This window comes from Pinus tabuliformis, chromosome X (genome assembly GCF_031772625.1).
Source record: "Pinus tabuliformis cultivar Carrire ecotype Pingquan chromosome X, CPIR1, whole genome shotgun sequence".
Classification (NCBI taxonomy): Eukaryota; Viridiplantae; Streptophyta; class Pinopsida; order Pinales; family Pinaceae; genus Pinus; species Pinus tabuliformis.
In genome coordinates, this window is record NC_142308.1 from 1,574,845,948 (window position 1) to 1,574,851,947 (window position 6,000).

Genomic DNA, 6,000 nt, shown 5'->3' on the forward strand with positions numbered 1-6,000 from the left:
TAAGAAAATCTACACACCTTTTTTCACTTTGTAGGAGCTCGATATTGCCTCTGATTTATCTCTGTACTTTCCAATAATCTAGTTCTGAATTTGTGAACTTTAGTAGCCATTTGTGTCCTCTTTCCAATGCCACAAGTCTGACCCAAATTGGATTCTCCAAGGAAGAGTTATCTGAAATCTCCCACAGTGACTTGCTTTTAGACTAGTTCAGTAGAGTGAACTTGTACGACGTGCCACGAGTCACTGTTTCAACCTTTCGATTTGAAACACACATACAAGAAACTGAAGTCCATCCTCTTTCTATAGCATCTTACAAAATTTCAATCTGATCCCCAGAGAGAAAGGTATGACGATTTTTCCCAGGTCACCTGTTTTGAATGTAATTCAGGAGTCTGCAAAAAGACCAACTTCCTCAGATCATATCTCTTCCAATATCGCGCGAAACGCTCTGAAATTTGCACCCAAGGTTCAGCGTGGTTTCTTATGAAATGGGTTTTTTTCGCGACTTCTGAAACGTCACAGAAAAAAAAGTTATAGCGAAAATTCCACGATGACTTGTTTGGAGCAGCGAAACCCTAGAATCCAAACCTCTGATACCAAATGTTATGAAACCAGCTCAAGAAAAGATAGAAAAGATAGATCAACGCCTTAGAATTCAGCCTCTTCGAGGGGGCAACCTCCTTTACATTACATAAATGAACAATTCTTCGATGATACAAATGACAAAACCTCCTTTCTATATATAGGAGTCTATGGAGTCACAATATAATCCAGCCGACCTAACAATAATAATATAAAGCCACAAAAATAACAATAGAGGGATTCTATGGGGCACAGAAATAACAATATGGGGATAATAGGGGCACAACAATATAAATAAGGGGTATAACTACAATAGTAATGGGGTAATCACTAGTATTATAGGGACCCAACACAACCTGGCCAATTGGTTTCTCATCCTTACTCCAAGGCAGCCCAAGAGGAAGGGTAGTGACCCTATTGATAAAATCAAGGTTTATCTCCATGGAAGGACCTATAAAGGTGACAATGGCATGTGTTCTTGTGTGAGGTACCAAAGAGTGGGTAAATTCTTTGGAAATCTCCTCATCAAACCCTCGAAATTTCTCAAAAAAGTTCATCCAATTTTCTCTTGTGAATATATCCACTACTTGGGGATGTGCATGGAGCCTAGTGGAGTTAGTGGGCTCCTTTATCATGAACCCTCTTGTCATTTTGTTGATACTTGTTTTGGAAACCAAATATGGAGATGGAGACAACACTTTTTGAGAAAAACAGAGAAACAGAGGAGATTGTGTTATTTTTAAATAGGCAGAAAAAATTTCTTATGTATTTCCTAAAGACTTTATTTCCTCCTCAATTTGAAACCAATTCTTGCATCTATTGATATTCAATGGGGTCGTGCATAGAACCTACCTCCTCAGACTGAAAATCGTGCTAAAACCCATGTTTTCCCCCTTCAAAACAACTCGCTGCCCCTCCTGTAGAAGCATGTTATCCCTACTGTAGAAAATCTGTAGGTGCTCCTGTAGAACCTGTAAATGCCCCTGTAGAAAATGTCGAGAGCAGGAATATGGGAGAGATTGATGGAGTACGATGGTTATGAGGCTGTGGGGGCACAAGGGGACGTTGTAGCTAAGTTACGAGGAGAGAATGAAGGAAAAGGTTGTGAGAGTGCTCGGGGAGGAGTACGTATTACCTTTTACGAGGAGGGGTGAACTGGCAAAGTATTTGTTGGCCATATTCAGACTGTTGGTCCCCACCTGCCTTGTCATCATGGCCCCTCCTCATAATCATCCCTCATGATTGCATCGGAGTTCACACTTCCTCCACTACCTGTCCTTGACATATTTCTTGAGTTGATTGTGCGCACGTGTGGGTGACATCTCAGATGAGTGGAGTTAACTAGATGAAGGTGGCCAAGTTAACTGACCACCTTTCCCTCGTTCAACCTCAACCATATCATTGCTTTTGCATGACTTCTAATTACACAAATGCAAACAGAGGAGTGAGTTAGTTACTTACCTGTGATCCGAATGTATTTGTTGTGAGCTGTTGTTTCTCACTCTCGGTTGCATGCCTTTATTTCTTTTGATGCATGCTATCTGCTTGTTGATGTGTGGCTATGTCTTGTGTAGGTTCTCCTCTGGCTGGGTTTGAGCTTCAAGTGCCTTCTTCAACCTTCATGTGTGCATTCTTCTGTTGTTGGTGCTGGGTTTTGGTGGGATCAGTTGCTACAAGAATTCCTATAGGAGCTCCTGTAGCTATTTCTCCCATTGAAACTTCAGCTTCTTTATATGCTTGGAGCTTTGAGGATGATGCCATAAGTGTAGATATAGATGGAGAGGTAGTAGGTATGCTTCAGGTGAGGTGGATGGTGCTGCTACCTCTCTTATTTTTTTTTTCTTTTCTTGAAAGACTATTTTTTTCTCTGTTTTTCTTGGATAGGAAGAAGAATGATACTTGGGGTGTGATGCAGGCTTGGAAGTTATGGCAAGGAGGTCTGAATACCTTAGGAGGGTTTATAGGTTCTTTATGAAGCTTCCCTACCCCTCGAACTACCTTTTATATTCATTTCTAGCTCTCTGTAATTTCTACAGGAGCCTCCTGTAGAAAACACAATTTTTGAAAAAAAACACAGTGGGGTGAAAGAAATGGTAGAAATGATGGAGAAAAGTGTGGAGAAGATAGGATAGGTGCTGGTGTGGATGTCAGGGTTCCCTTGGCACCTTCTTCTGCTTCCTGTAGTCCTCCTGCAACCTGCAATGCAAATGAAAATTCACTTTCCTTAAAAAAAAAAAAACAACTAGGGCGCCTCATGGAGGTTTTCACCCTAATTGCCTACCCTGGGTGCCTCCAAGGGAGGTTTTCACCCAGGGATCTTATTTTTCTCTCTCTTTTTTTTTTTTGACATCACTAGGTTGCCTCAGAAGAGGTTTTTGACCCAATGATGAGACTCAAGTGCCTCATGGAGGTTTTCACTTGAGTCCTTATTTTTTATTTCTTTTTCCTTCTTCTTTAGTGAGTGGGTGAAGTGGAAGCTAAGACATGCTCCACTACCATCACTGTTTTATCCAGACCTTCAATAAACTCTCGCTTGGAGAGGGGTTTCTTGTATATTTTCAACCAATGTTCATTGACAAGCATGGGGATGGCTTCATAATCAATCATTCTGATCAAAACTCAACCATTGTCATTGCATTTCTCCACAGTGTAGGGTCTCAGCCATCTTGTCCTCATCTTGCCTTTGAAATCTTTGTATCTTGAATCATAGAAGAGTGCCTAATCTCCCTCTTAGAATTACTTCTCCTTGATATTTTTGTCATGCCATATCTTTCTCTGAAGCTGAACTACCTCTGTATGGAGAAGGGCCTGCAATCTGTGTTCATCCAATCCATTGAGCTGAAGTAATCTTTCTTTCTATGCATGGCTAAGGTCTAGGTCTAGCTGAGCTGCCATCCTTAGGGTATTGAATTCAAATTCTATTGATAGCAAAGCCTTCTTCCCATAGACTAGTTCATAGGGTGTGAACCCTGTGGTGGTCTTCCATGTTGTGTTGTAGGCCCAAGTGGCCTCAACTAATCTGTCAGCCCAGTATTTTCTGATGCTGCTCACTACCTTGGTCAGGATCCCTTCCAATGCTCTGTTAGTGACCTCCACCTGCCCACCAGCTTGTGGATGGTAAGGGGTTGAAGTCCTGTGCTTGATTCTATGATGTTTGAGCACGTCTTCAATCAAATTGGAAGTGAATTGACTGCCTTGATCTGTGACCAACTCTCTTGGATACCCGAACTTGTAGAATATGTTTTCTCTCAAAAAATAAGCTACTTTTTCCTCTGTCATTGCTTTGATTGCTTTTGTCTCTGCCCACTTTGTCAGGTAATCAGTGTACACAATGATGTATTGTTTTTGCTTTTAAGTAGGGTTGATAGGCCCCACAAAGTCCATGCCCCACTTCTCAAATGGCTCAAAGGTCACTTGCGGTTGCATGGGCATCTCATCCTTTGGAGTAGGTTTCCCCATCATTTGACACCAATCACACTGGTTGGTATATCTCCTCACATCTTGATGAAGAGTGGGCTAGTAGTAGCCTGCTTGAAATATATTGAAAGCATTTCTTTTTGCTCCAAAGTGACCTCCACAAGGCCCATCATGACAGGTCAGGAGTATGTCAAAGACTTCCTCCTCCCTAACACATCTTCTCAAGATTTGATCTGGGCCAAGTTTGAAGAGATTGCCCCCAATCTAGGTTAAAGGGGCACTCGTCCTTACTCTCTTGCTCTTCTCTTTTGAGGATAGATGTGGTGCGAACTGTGCTAAAACCAATTAGTTTTCTATATCAACAAACCATGGAGAGAGGACTGAGATAGAAAACAGATGTTCATCTGGCATTTGGTCATTCACCATTCCTTCTTCACCTGCAGGAAAATTTACTCTAGACAAAAGGTTAGCAAAAACATTTTCTTTACCAGGCTTATCAATAAAGGTCAAATCAAACTACTGCAGTAAAAGCAACCATATAATAATGCGAGCATTTACAGCTGGTTTGCTCATTAAATATCTAATTGTAGCATGATCAGTGTGCACAAAGGTTTGATAGCCTGTGATATAATGTCTAAATTTGTTTAAGTAATGCATGATAGCTAGGAGTTCCTTCTCGATCACTATATAGTTTAACTCTACCTTTGACAAGTTTTTGCTTATAAAGTATATGGCATAAGGTAACTTTTAATCAATTTGTCCTAAGGCTACTATTTGCTTTGTTCGAGGCATCTGTGTGAATGTGGAAAGGTAGGGCCCAGTTTGGGCCTCTGAGAATTGGGGCAGTCACTAGCTTGCTCTTCAAGGTATCTAAGGCTTCTTGACCGTTTTTCGACCATATGAAATCAACATCTTTGCCTAAGAGGACAAACAAAGGAGAGGCTAGCTTGCTGAAATCTTTAATGAATCTCCTCTAATATCTAGCTAAGCCTAGGAAACTTCTGACATCTCTCACCTTCTGAGAAGGTGGGACCATTTGGATGATGGAAATTTTGTTGGGGTCCACCTGCAGTCCTTGTTGAGATATTGCATGACCTAACAGGGTCCCTTCAGTCATCAAAAATTTACATTTTTCCAAAATGAGGGATAGTTTCATCTCAATACACTTGTCTAGAACTTTTCCTAGGTTAGATAAAGCTTCTTGAAATTCAGAGCCATAAGGAGTAAAATCATCCATGTATATTTCTACCGCATCATGAACGAGTTCAAAAAATATACTCAATACCACTCTTTGGAAAGTTTCTGGAGCATTGCACAAACCAAAAGGAAGGACCCAATATGGAAAGGTACCCAAAGGACAAGTGAAAGTGGTCTTATCTTGGTCTTCCGGGCTGATTTGAATCTGATTGTACCCGCTAAACCCATCTAGGAAAGAGAAAAAAAATTTCCCTACCAGACCATCTAATACTTGATCTATGAAAGGTAAAGGAAAATGGTCCTTTTTAGTGGCTTTGTTCAATTCTTGATAGTCGACATAGATTCTCCACTTACCATTTTTCTTTGGCACTAGCACCAAAGGAGAGACCCATTCACTATTGGAGATGGGATAGATGAATCTTGCATCAAGCAATTTCTATAGTTCTTCCCTAACAATATCTTTAAGTGCTAGATTCATCCTCCTTTGAGGCTACCTGGCTGGTTTGCAATCTTCCTTGATGTATATATGGTGAGTACATACTGAAGGGTGCACTCCCTTCATTTCCTTATAACTCTAGGCGAAGGCATCTAGATGTTTTCTCAGTAGGCTACATAGCTCCTTCTCCTGGGAAGTAGATAGGGATGGATTGATTTTCAATGTTCTTTCTGGGCTGAACTCTATATTTTTGACACAGGGAGGAGTAGGATTGGCCATGCAGAGATCAATTGAGGGGTTGTTTTTGGTTTCTCTTACTATGTCTTCTAAGGGTGATATACTAGGAGGTGGATTCTAAATCAAATTTT